Source organism: Elaeis guineensis, chromosome 7, assembly GCF_000442705.2.
Source record: "Elaeis guineensis isolate ETL-2024a chromosome 7, EG11, whole genome shotgun sequence".
NCBI classification, from domain to species: Eukaryota; Viridiplantae; Streptophyta; class Magnoliopsida; order Arecales; family Arecaceae; genus Elaeis; species Elaeis guineensis.
In genome coordinates, this window is record NC_025999.2 from 65,955,440 (window position 1) to 65,969,638 (window position 14,199).

General features: G+C 38.4%; 1 non-coding gene across 1 annotated transcript; it reads right to left on the reverse strand.

Annotated features, from left to right (window-relative positions):
• Nucleotides 1-10,398: 10,398 nt before the first annotated feature.
• Nucleotides 10,399-10,504, reverse strand: LOC140859522 (small nucleolar RNA R71). Its single transcript, XR_012143059.1, has one exon. It is a non-coding gene; the product is annotated as a small nucleolar RNA R71 (small nucleolar RNA).
• Between the last annotated feature and the right edge of the window lie 3,695 nt (nt 10,505-14,199).

Consider the following 14,199-nt stretch of genomic DNA (forward strand, 5'->3'; position numbering starts at 1 on the left):
TCCCTATTGCCGAAGCATAAGGGATCTTGCTCATGCGTTCAATCTCCTCAGGTGTGCTAGGGCACATCTTCTTGGAGAGATGAATGCCATGTCTAAAAGGCAATAAACCTCTTTTGGAGTTTTCCATGCTAAACCTTTTAGCACCTCCTCTATGTACATCTTCTGTGAAAGTCCCAGCATCCTATTTGGTCTATCTCTATAGACCTTAATACCCAGTATAAAGGATGCCTCTCCTAGATCTTTCATAGAGAACTCCTTAGACAACCATATTTGACTGAGGTCAACATGGGAATGTCATTCCCAATTAGGAGGATGTCATCGTACAATACGAGGAAGACAACTGCGCTCCCACTGACCTTTTTGAACACACATGGTTCCTCCTCGTTCTTGATGAAACCAAATATTTTGATCACATCATTGAAACGAGTATTCCAACTCCGAGATGCTTGCTTAAGTCCATAAATGGACCTTTGCAGCTTGCAGACCTTGTGATCATCATCACTGGATGTGAAACCAAGCGGCTGTTCCATATAGATATCTTCCTCAAGATGTCCATTTAAGAACGCCGTTTTCACGTCCATCTGCCATATTTCATAATCGAAATAGGCTGCAACAGCAAGCAATGTGCGGATGGATTTTAGCATGGCTACGGGAGAAGGTATCCTGATAGTCAATGCCTTCGCCTGACTATAACCTTTCGCTACGAGCCTAGCCTTGAATGTCTCCACATTCCATCTGCACCTATCTTTCTCTTGAAGATCCATTTACACCCAATAGGTACAATACCTTCAGGTGGATCTACCAAGGTCCAGACTTGGTTTGAGTGCATCGAGTCAATTTCTGATCTCATTGCCTCTAACCATTTCTCGAGTCGATATCTGATATCGCCTCGTCATAGGTCTTGGGATCATCACCATGAACCCCATTTTCGTGAGGAAATTTCCTCTACATCCTCTTGTATGGTACCTAAGTACCTTTCAGGAGGATGAAAAATCCTAGTCGATCTACGAGGTGGAAGAGGTTGTGTTAGGACTGGTTCTGATTGATTGGTTCCTCAGGTTCTTTAGCTCGTTGCTCTTGGGAGACATTCTCCTTGAGCTTAATTATTCTTCTGATGCCACCATCTGAATAAACTGTTTTTCAAGAAAAATAGCATTTTCGACTCACAATCACATTGTGGTCTTTTGAAATATAAAAAATAATATCCTAATGACTCTTTAGGATATCCTATGAACCAAGCTCTAAAAGATCTGAACTCTAACTTGTCCATCTACTATCTCTTGACATGAGCCTGGACAATCCCAATTCTGAGATGATTCAGACTTGGCTTCTTACCATGCCATATCTCATACAGTGTGGTAGGAACGGTTTTAGAGGAAACCCTATTCAATACATAAATTACTGTCATGAGAAAATATCCTCAACAAAATTTTGGGAGGTCTGTGAAGCTCATCATGGAATGGACCATATCTAATAGGGTTCGATTTCTCCATTCTGAAACCCCATTGAGTTGAGTATTTAGGTGGAGTCATTAAGAGACTACACCATTGTTCTTAAGATAGTTAAGAATTTTCGACTAAGGTATTCACCTCCTCGATCTGATCAAGAACCTTAATGGATTTTTCTGTTTGTTTTCTACCTCATGTCTGAATTCTTTGAACCTTTTCAAAGGCTTCAGACTTGTATTTCATTAGAAACACATACCCGTACCTAGACATATCATCGATAAAGGTAATGAAGTAGATAAAGTTGCCTCTAGTCGGCACATCAAATGGGCCGCACACATCCGTATGTACTAGGGCAAGTAGGTCTGTGACCCTTTCCCATGTCCCACAAAAGGGAGCTAGGTCATTTTGCCTTGAAAGCATGATTCACAAACTGGATATGACTCAAAAGTCAACGAACTCAGTAGCCCGGATTTCTCCAATTTGTTAACCCTGTCTTCCGTATATGACCTAGCCTTAAGTGCCACAGATACTTATCATTTAGACTATCTCTAGACCTTTTTAATTCCTATGGTATTCACATTTTGCTCAATATTAAATACAGATACATCAATATGTAGCTGATAGAGACCGTTAATAAGAAAACCATCTGCAACTTTATTATTTTCATAAAAAATATTACAATGGTCCTTATGAAAGCTAATCACATAGCCTTCTTGTGCTAAACATGAAATAGAAATTAAATTTCTGCTTACTGCAGGCACATAATAACAGTCTCTAAGAAATAAATCTAATCCTAACGATAATTGTAGAGGGTAGGTTCCCATGGCCACGTCAGCAACTCTTGCTCCGTTCCCAAACGTAAGATCATCTTCCCATCCCTCAGCCTCCTGCTTCCTTAAGACCCTGCATAGAAGTGCACAAATGAGCACTAGAACCAGAGTCAAGCACCCATTGGATGCAGAAGAAACCGTAAGATTAGATTCTAAAATAAGCATACCTCCAGAAGGACCATCCTTCTTATTCTTTAGGGTGGCCAGGTACTGAGGACAGTTTCACTCCTCTTCTTCCCATCCACCTTCTGCTTCTTCACAGACTTCTTTTTCTTTCCAAAAGATTTTCTCTTGGAAGAAGTCTGCTCCACAGTAAGAACTGAGCCTTTTGAACCTTTCATTGAAAGCTCAGCCGTAACCAGCATATTCATTAACTCGGCCAAGGTACATTGCATCTTATGCATATGAAAGTTCATGATGAACTGACCATATGCATCGGACAAGGACTGAAGGATCACATCAATCTAAAAATTCTTGTCTAAGATGATACCGAGCTTCTCAAGCTCCTCAAGATCCTTGATCATTGTCAAACAATGATCTTGGACTGACTGCCCATTATGCATCTTGGCCTTAAAAAGTCTTTAATAGACTTGATACTTGGCTGCGCGACTCTGTTCACCAAACAACTCTTGTAGGTGAGCCAATATTTGGTGGGTAGTCAAAATATTTTCATATTGGTGCTGCAAATCATCAGACATTGCACCCAACATGTAGTACCTGGCTTTGTTATCATCATCCGTCAACTTTTTCAGAGATGCTCTTTGTTCAGCAATCAGACGTGCTAGCATGGCAGGTGGGTCCTGGTCCAAGACATGAGTCAATTTTTTGGAACCCAAAATAATTCTGTAGTTCCTCAATCAGTCCTTAAAATTTGGTCCAGTCAGTCTATGAGTGTCTAGAATTTTGATCAGGGGGTTTGAGGCAGACATGTTTCCTGTAGAGAGTCAAAAGTTTCTAGTTAGATTTTGTAATCAAACTCAACCAATTTATTTAAGATTTTTTTTTTTAAATAAATTAGGCTCCCACTATTTTCTCAGATCCCTACACTCCCTTGGTAGAGATGTGAAAATCTCTGTGATTAGTGATTTCTAGTGGGTGGTGTAGTCTCACCGACTGGCTCATCACCTCACCTCACAATTATTGGTGATGGATCAACCGATGAGTGGACAACTCTTGTCCAATGATTCTCTAATCATGGTGCACCCAAACTTGGTCTCTAATTCATGAAGCTCACCGTATCTGGGATATTACTCCAATCCTTAGTTAAGCCAAATCCACCATTTGCACAAACTAGATTCCTGATTGGGTCCCTCACCGTATCCGAAATATTGAGTCCAACCCATCCTCTAATTCATAGCATCCAATGCCTAATGGACATGGTTGCGTCTTTCCGATGCAACTGAGCCACTGTAACCAGTCGAGAACAATCAACCCGGGAAGGGCCCGCACATCCATAATGGTGGAAGACCTAGACTTAATATTTTCTTAGGGTGATTTGATTTAGGTCTTTTAAACTTGACTTGACATAGTCATAACAATTATGACTAACCTAGTGGCATGGGTCAGCTCGAATTGTTAGCCACCTCAAATCAGAACTGGGTTGATACATATGGCCAGGTAAGTGAGATCGGTGGGAGGGATATGCCATTAACTCGACAAAATGCATTCGAGTTGAGTAGCTCCCAATTAAAAACCAGTCGGTCGCATCTGCCCAACTTACCTTAGACACCAAATTATCGAACCAGAACTAATTGGGTTAGCCTACAATCCAGGCTCTAACCACTGAGCCAAATTAGATCTTAACTTGATTGAGTCACATCTAAATGTGATTCGACTTTGACCCAGATATAATCCTATTAGGCTGGTCAATTATTAGCTTTCATGATCCCACCTAACCAACTCTTGATTCGGTTTGATCAACCGCTAGACCTAATTGAGCTACCCAAGCCCGAACCCAATCTTATGAAAATATCTTAGATCTGAAATTTTTAATTTTAGACTTAACTTAATTTCATAAGCTCAATACATTAATTAAGTTTGGGTTCATAAACAAAGCATGTAAAATAAATCCTAGGGTTTCAGGATCTAGGGTTTTGCAGAAAAGTAAGTTTTGATTTCTAATTAAGGATGAACGCGCGGCACCCCTACACATCATATGAACACCCCATTGAATGAGAAGAGAGGGTCTTAAAACTCTACTTTATTCTTATGACCGGACGGCCATGAGGAATACCTTAATCAGAAATATAAATTTAACTACAAAACTAGTTAGATCTAAATTAACATATCACATATACAATTTAAGATCTAACTAATACATGCTTTGCATACATCTTATATATTAAAAATCAATCTAATTAACATGCTTTCAGATCTGATACATCATATGTAATATCTGAAAAATAGAATTTAAATTGAACTATTCAAAATAAAAATTATTCTAGACAAGTTACTAGAACAATTCTACAACTAGTCTAGGCATGCAACAGATCAATTTTATGAAATAATTAAAATTTTATTTTTTATATTATGATTTGATTATAATCATTATAACATCAAAAAAAATAGATAATAAATTATATTTAATTCATATTTTAATCTTATTAAAATATAAAACTTAAGACTATTCATGGATTCAATTAATCCTAGTCTGGTTATGCATCTCATGCATGTTAGATCTTCTTAGATTTAATTTTAAATATTTTGATTTTAGATCCCATCATATCTGATGTGATATCTGAAATTATTTAATATCAGATAAATTACAATTAAAATTAGATCTAAAATAGATCTGAAATAGAGCCAACAACCTGGCTCTGATACCACTTGAAGAAAAATTCATCTTTTTCCTGTGTAGGATCTTTCAGATTTCATCAAATCTGGGGTGGAATAAATTAAAAATTTTTATCCTACACTATTTTAGATCTAATGTTTATTAGATCTAATTTTATTATCTAATATTTAAAATCTAAAATTAAATCTAAAAGTATAAGAAATATAGACATACCTCAAGGGTAATCTAATTACCCTGTAGATGATCGCAGCACTGCCTGAGGTTCTGATGTAGCCACACAAGCACCTGGCCTCCACCAGTATTCACTCAGGTTGGATCTAGAACATCTTCTCCTCACAATTCTATGCTCCAAAAATTAGATCAATATCTGATTTGGAAGTACTTCAGAACTCCTTCTGAAGTTGGAGCAGCAGCCTGTCGAAGATGTCCTGCAGCCTTCTGTTCCAGGCATCACCACACCTTGTACCTTTGCCAGATGAATGTCCAACATCTTGGACATGAAGAGGGGAGAAAGGAGAGTAGGGAGGATGTAGAGAAGAGGGGAGGGGCAGCAGCTAATGGGTTTTTTGCATAAAACAAGTTCTATCTTGAAACCCTAGGTGCAGCAGGGTTTATATAGATCCTGTATGCTATGCAGTGCCACATCATTCGATCCATCAAAAAATTCCAATAAATTTTAGAAAAATTTTGATTGGTGGAGTGATGTCATTTAATCATATCAGATAAGAATCCCCATGCTCTCTCCTATGTTGGCACCAACATTGGATAAGCACAAATAAGGTGGCGCCAAAGAGTCCAAGTTTATCAGGACTCTTTGGTTCTTATCCATTTGGGGCGCCCACTTAAATTCAATTGAGCTCATGCCATAATCTGATTATAGCACTCCATTTGAAGTGGTTTGGTCATATGGACACTCCATAAAAATTCTCCAATGAATCCTCTTCAGTTTAAGATCCATATGTCAACTTTTGACAAATGTCCTAAAATAAAATTGATAGGTGCTAGAAATTAGCATGTATTATCTTAAATTCATCTCATGAATTAAGATAAATCTTTTTTGAACTGGACAAGCTTCAATTAGACTGAGAGAAACCTTCTCAAGGTTCTCTGGATGAGTCAGATCACATTTGGCTCAGTAGAGACAGAAAAGATTACATGAGGAGAAAGTTAGGCTCAATCGAGTGCTAGCATGATTTCCTTGAACCTAATTGGATCTTATCCAAATCAATTGGGGTAGCCCAATTGATGACATCCAAATCCTAACCTTTGTTTGTGTGACTCAGTTAGATTCAATTCTGTATGGTAATGAGACATGTCGTGATCTCATCATCGACATCATCGAAACTCCTTTCGATGGACCAGAACTCTTCTGATTCAGACAATTAGAATGATCGATCATCAAAATCATTCTAATTGCTCCCAAAATCTATCAGTGACACCTAGCAGTATATGGTGACAACCCATCAGAACTGAAGATGAACCTCTTGGTGCAGCTACCTGTGTGATTGAGTTCCTCTATCATGAGTCCTGACTGAATTAGGGTTAAGGTGAACTCATCAAACCCAACATCAGTCATATGAATCAATCGATCGATCCGAGTCTGATGTGAAACCCAATAGAAAACTCTTTTCCATTATTTTACTCTACCATGGCCATGGGCTTAAAGACTCGATCTTTCGATCATCATAGGATTACTCCTCTCATCTACCGAGGTTGACAGATCCCATCTTGGTGCGATCTGATTCCTACAATGGATATGATACAGCCAACATATACCTCAGGGTTTCGAATGGCTAGGAGATCGAGTTATAGTGTAGTCAAACTATAACACACTCAAGGTGAACCATCGATACACCTCAGGTCAAAGAACTAGACACACAACTGCAGCATCGAGCTAGTCATCGACGAGAAGGTAGACTTCCTTAGGAATGCTCGAGGTGGTCACGCTCAGTACTCTCATTCTCAATGAATACTTGTACTCTTGCTCTGATGTCTCCACACCATAGACTCAAGACTCATCTATCCTAAAAAAGCGATCGTACACCAACCTTCTGGATCGATCACCATCCTCGTGATGATCCTATGGTCAGGAGCAGTTTATGAGTTAGTTATGTAAATTCATGCCTTAAATTTTCAACTCTTGAAAATATGAATTTACATTCCCACTAACTCAAAGGATGTATCACAGACATAATGTACACAATGTGATAGAAGAATAACCCTTTAATTCATTTATAGTGAAAATTACAAATTTGCCTTTCGATCTGTACAGGAATGTGTCAGCCGATCTGGCATCTAGGGCACACATCTAACAAGCCCTTGCCATGGATCAACCTTCATACCATTATCGGAATCAAACTATTGGCACTTAAATAGAATGATACTGTTACCTCCAATGTAGCTCATCTTAATCACTTCTTCGAGAATTCCATAGTAGTCACTCTCCATCTTATCTTCCCACCAGCTGCCTTTTATACATACACCACTGTTCATTATGCTTTTATAATTTTTATATTACTGGGTTTGAAATTTAAAATCATTTATGTTACAGCCATTACAGCATGTCACGTATTTTTCAGGCCTGTAACCTAATAGTCTTAGCTTCGTTGGTATGGACTCGCTCCTTTCAATGACCTGCATATTATACAAAGAATAAATTGAAAAAATTAAAATATGTAAAATGACAATGGATGCTTACCAATTGACAGAACTAACATGCAAAGTTTTTTGAGAGATGTGTTGATATTTCTTCAGCACTTATGCTCGAATTTTCTCATTTCAGCATCTCATCATGATAAACACTTAATTTAAGTCATTTAAAGTAGAAAATTATATTTAATTTATTTTATTTATTAAGAATTTGATGCTTCTTTTTATGTTTTATAGGAAAGATGTTCGTCGATACAAAGAGTTCGATTCGCAGATCAAAAAGACTCAAGTTTAAAGAAAATTAGACTTAAAATAAAATTTAAATAAAAGAAGGATGCATACAGTATTATAAAAAATGAGGATACTATGTAAGGAACCCAAAAAGGATATAGGCATCATTTTAAAGAAACAAAAATTTCTTTTTGTAATCAAAAAGGAGCATTTTCGTGAGGCATTGCGTGCGGGCACGGGCACGCGGCATCGGGCGCGTGGGTGCAGGGGCGTGGCAGGCGGGCGCGGCAGGCGGGTGTGGGTGCGCCGCATGGTGGGGCGCAGGGAGTTTTTGCTAGTGGACACAGTGGCGAACAGATGCTCATTAAAAAAAAAATATGATACTTGAAAATACTTCAAGAGAAAAAATTTATATTTTCTTTATCTGTTTGTGATCTTTCCATCTCATCCATCCATCTTTTAGTCCTTAGTATTTTCTTTGGTCCCACATCTGAAACCATGTAAAACTCATCCCTCCTAACACTTATAAAAAGGCTCTTGTACTTCCATTTGAGGGGGAGCCCAAAAATTCTTCTAGAGCCTTTCATAGAGGAAGAGAAAGGGATTACTCCATGAGCAGCTAGGCCAGCAGTCTCGGGAGTGGAGAAGAAATTTTGTAATGACACAAAGGGGTTTATTGTTCTAAACTTTCTTGTGTTTCTTTATATGCAATAAAGATTATGCTTTTTATTTAAATCATCATGAGTTCTTTATTTGCTCTCTTTCATATACTTTTATTTATACTTTTCTGTTAGATTAATATTAGGAACAACTTTTACTTTTTGGAGATGCATCATGATCTATGGGTATGGGGCGTGCTGAGGAAAGAAGAGTTGTTTACCTAGTACTTTCTGAAGATGCACCGTGATCTACGGGTACGGAGTGTGTCGAGGAAAGATTGGTATTTTTCCTAAGATTAATCACATCTATTTAATTAAAAAAAAGAGATATAACTCTACTAGTGCAAAATTAATTCAAAACTCCCGAGCTCTTTATTTTCTAATTACATCAATTTTAAGATAATTTATTTTTTTAAAATCAAAACAATGCTTCTTTATTTTATTTTGCAATCTCAACTTAGTCCAAGGTCCCTGAGGATACGATCTTGACTCATCCTACCTACGTAGTGAGTAGAGTTATTTTTGGTGCTATCAACGACTACATATCAAATTTTGGCACCATTGTCGAAGATCTTGGCACGGTTGAATTAAAAAAAAAAAAAGCCACTGACATTTCATAACACTTAACTAAAATAGCGTAACCTCAAATATAAAAATTTTTAACTTGATTGGACACCTTGTTTCTTTGCATTGCATCTCCATAATTAACTTTAAGGGCGCAACCCATTAACTAAGATAAGGTAGGGATTTGATCACCCTTCTTTGGCCCACAAATCACTCCCTTGCATTTGTATAACCTAGACCTTAATCTAAAATTAATTAGACATTGACCCCTAAGGATTTCGAGCTCATTAGGACAAGTGACCCTGAGAGTTGAACCAGGTTAGACTTGGTCAGCTAGTTGGTGTCTAGGCAAGTGGTTTGCGGGATGACTGGGCCTGAAGGAAGGTGATTTTTAATTGGTTCCATTCGCTGACCTGGCCAATTTAATTGGTATCTAAGGAAAGCAATGGGGGGACTCCCACCAACCTTACACTTATCTGGCCAGTTGGTTGGTCAAGCTTTGACTTGAAGGGCTTGAAGGCTAACTACAGTTAGGAGCTGTCTAAAACTAGGGTAACTTTAGGATAGAGAGTCCACCGTGTGCTAACTTGATTATAATTAAAATCTAACCACAACTAATTCTTCTATTAGTTTTAGGACTTCTTAGGATCTCTTCTTTAGAACTCTTTTTTCTCTTCTCTTCTCCTCTTAATAAAAAAAAAATAATCCTTAACAGACTAGGATAGTCCTACATAGACCTTTTAGTTGCATGTTAGGTCGACGATCACTAAAACCCGACTTGCAACCATTAGATGAAGAATTAGAAAAGACTTTTAGGACTATCCGAGTTAGAAACATGGCTACACCTGGTGAGGCTAATCCTCCACGATCATTGAGAGAATATTTCACTCTATCCTCGTATACCTACTCTCCATGCATTCAAGCACCTCCAATAAAAGCTACCCAATATGAGATTAAGTCTAGCATTATTCAAATGTTGTCATCATTCTATGGACTTAGTAACGAGGACCCATACAAACACTTGGATGAATTTTTTGAAATTTGTTCCATAGTAAAAATCCAAAACTTCTTCGATGATGCCCTTAGGTTGAAACTGTTCCCTTTCTCACTTAAGGACAAAGCCAAGCATTGGTTAAACTCCTTAGACTCTATAACCATTTCAACTTGGAAACATCTTCAGAGAAAATTTCTCAAGAAATACTTTCCAATTGAAAAAATAAATCAAATTAGAAAAGCTATCACTAGTTTTTCCCAATTGGAGGGTGAACTTTTTCATGAGACATGGGAAATGTTAAGGGACCTCATTCGTAAATGTCCACACCATGCTGTCCCTAAATGGCAATTTTGTCAGTGTTTTTATGATGGTCTATCGGAGAAACACCGATAAATGGTTGATGCATCATATGGTGGGACATTCATGCTAAAGAGTGAGGATGAAGCCTGGCAGCTCTTTGAAATACTTAGTGAGAATTTTCTACATCATATGTCTGCCACCTCTAGAGAACAACCCATGCTTCAATAAAAAGAAGTGAAATTTATCAGATTAGAAATGTCATGGATATCCACAGTAAGGTAGATGAACTGTCCCAAAAATTAGACCGTCTTCTAAATACTGGACAATCCCCGATTCCACCTAACCCAATCCAAGAAGTTTGTGCATTGTGTGCAAGTCCGAACCATTTTGTTAGTGAATGCCCAGCCGCACCTTAATTTTCTGAGTTTGTGCATGAGCAGGTTCAGCAAGCTCAAGTCCAATAAGCTCGCAGATCAGGAAACGATCCATATTCGAACACTTATAACCCCAGCTAGAGAAACCATCCAAATTTTTCCTGGAGACCACAACCAGTGGTTGGTCCTGCCACACATCGACCTCAATATCAAGACCCAACATATAGGCATGGACCATACCATCAATTTCAAAATGCTCCTCAACCGTCTACTACTGGTCACAGCTCAGCTTTTGAGAAAAAAGTTCTGAAAGTACTAGAATGATTAGAAGTCAACACTCAGACCCTTAACTCCCACACACAATCCATTGCTAAGCTAGAGATCCAAATAGGTCAACTAGCGACTGCATTCAGTAGGAGGAAAGGAGAAAAATTACCTAGCCAACCCGAGAGCAACCCAAGAGGGCAATTTGTGATTGAGAGCTCTAATACCCTAGAAGCTTTTTCTGAACACGCCAAATCAATCATGACTCTGAGAAGTGGGAAGGTAATTGAACACACTAGTAAAACCAATGAGACCGACCCTAAACCTCTAACCGAAGCCAAATCACCCAAGAACAAGGAGGACCTTAAAATAGAGAATGAACCAACTACACCGGAATCATCTTATTTGCCTAAAGTCCCATTTTCGGATGCCCTGAAAGCCCTTTTTCCTACAGATAAGAAGGGAGGAAGACTCGACGAGATGTTGGAATTGTTTAAGCAAGTCTAAATTAATCTTCTCCTTCTAGACGCAATCAAACAGGTCTCCGCTTATGCCAAATTTTTGAAAGATTTGTGCACCCAAAATATAAATCTAGATCACAAATCTCAAAGAAAGTATGCCTCATTGAACAGGCTAGTTCTGTCTTCCAGCATGCCACTCCTCCAAACCTTAAGGACCCAGGAGCCCCCATCGTTTCCTATGTTATAGGAGATTATCACATTGAAAAAGCTCTTCTGGACTTAGGGGCAAGTGTGAATCTTTTACCTAGTTCGGTGTATGAACTTTTTAGATTCGGAGAACTGAAACCCACATCAGTCACACTGCAATTAGCCGACAGATCAATTAAGGAATCACGTGGAATGCTTGAGGATGTTTTGGTCAAAGTAGATGAGTTTTACTTTCCAGTTGATTTTCTGGTTCTCGACATGGAACTAAGTGGCAACCCAAAATAAATTTCCATTATCTTAGGATGACCCTTCCTAGCTACAGCAAATGCATGCATTAATTATAGGACAGGAGTCATGGACGTATCTTTTGGGAATAAGAAACTGAGACTGAATGTGTTTGGTGCTTCCCAAGGACCATCAATGGATAGTTGCTTCGAAGTAGATACACTAGAAGACATTATAGAAGATGCAACACCCATAATTTTAGCATCAGACCCCTTAGATACTTGCTTGGCTCACTTTGGAGTGTATGACTTTGAGGGATATATGAAAGAAGTTAACACCTTGTTGGATACACCACACGATAAAACCACTCCTCCATGGACAATCAAGTATGAGCCATTGCCCACATTAGCCAGTACACCAATAGTCTCATCTTTAGAATCACCACCTATGTTAGAATTGAAACCCCTTCTTGCTATGCTCAAGTATGTATTTCTAGGACCCAATGACACCCTCCCGGCAATCATTGCATCAGACTTGACCCCTAATCAGGAAGCACAATTGGTTGGTATTCTGAAGGAACACAAAGAGGCTATCGATTGGTCTATTATCGATTTAAAAGGAATTGACCCCTCCATTTGCATGCACCATATTCATTTTGAGGCAAATGCCAAATCCCATCGAGATATGCAGAGGAGATTGAACCCAAACATGCATGAAGTAGTAAAAAAAGAGGTGGTAAAGTGGTTAGATGCTGGAATCATCTACCCCATATCTGATAGTAAATGGGTCAGTCTCACTCAAGTAGTACCTAAGAAATTAGGTATTACTGTGGTTGAGAATGAAGAAGGTGAACTGCTTCCCACTCGCATATCATTTGGATGGCGAGTATGCATAGATTATAGAAAACTAAATGCTGTTACTAGGAAGGATCATTTTCCATTGCCCTTCATTGATCAAATCTTAGAGCGGTTAGCAGGATAAAGTTTCTTCTATTTTCTTGATGGTTATTCAGGGTACAATCAAGTATCTGTATTTTTGGATGACCAAGAAAAGACTACCTTCACCTGCCCCTATGGCACCTTCGCTTTTCGATGTATGCCATTCGGGCTTTGCAATGCACCCGCTACATTTCAACGGTACATACTGGCCATTTTTTCGGATATGGTGGACAAATATCTTGGAGTTTTTATGGATAATTTTTCTGTGTTTGGAACCACCTTTGAGGATTGTCTCCATAATCTATCCAAAGTTCTTAAATGGTGTATAGAGACAAATCTTGTCCTAAGTTGGGAAAAGAGCCATTTCATGGTGCGGAAAGGAATTGTATTAGGACATATTATTTTTGAAAGAAGGATCGAGGTAGATAAAGCCAAAGTTGAGGTCATTTCAAAACTACCACCCCCTACTTCGATCCGACAAATACGATCCTTCTTAGGTCATGTTGGATTTTATAGATGCTTCATCAAAGACTTTAGCAAGATTTCAAGACCCCTGTGCAATCTGTTGGCCAAGGACACACCATTTATCTTTGACGAAGACTGTTTGAAAGTATTCAACACATTACGAACAGCCCTGACAACAGCACCCATAATAAAACCCCCTGACTGATCCATTCCATTTGAGATTATGTGTGATGCCTCTGACTTTACAATAGGTACCGTCTTAGGACAAAAAATTAATAAAGAGCCACATGTGATCTATTATGCTAGCAAGACTCTTTTCGATGCCCAATTAAACTACACCACAACAGAAAAAGAGCTACTAGCAGTAGTGTTCGCCCTTGAAAAATTTTGCTCATATCTGTTAGGGTCTAAGGTTCTAGTTTACTCTGATCATGTGGCTCTGAAACATCTCCTCTCAAAGGAAGATACTAAATCACGTTTGATCAGATGGATCCTTCTTTTACAAAAATTTGATCTGGAAATTCGAGATAAGAAGGGTTCTAAGAATGTGGTAGCTGATCATATCTCCAGGATCTTAGTTGAACACACGATAGGCATAGATGAGGTCAAAGAGAAATTTTCTAACGAACAACCTTTTGCAATCTTCTCTAGCCATCTTCCATGGTTTGCCCATATTGTCAATTACTTGTCAACAGGACAAGTACCTTCTCACTGGATAAAATAAGAAAAGGATCAATTTTTCTCATAAATTAAACATTATTTCTGGGAGGAACCTGAACTATTCAAATACTGTCCT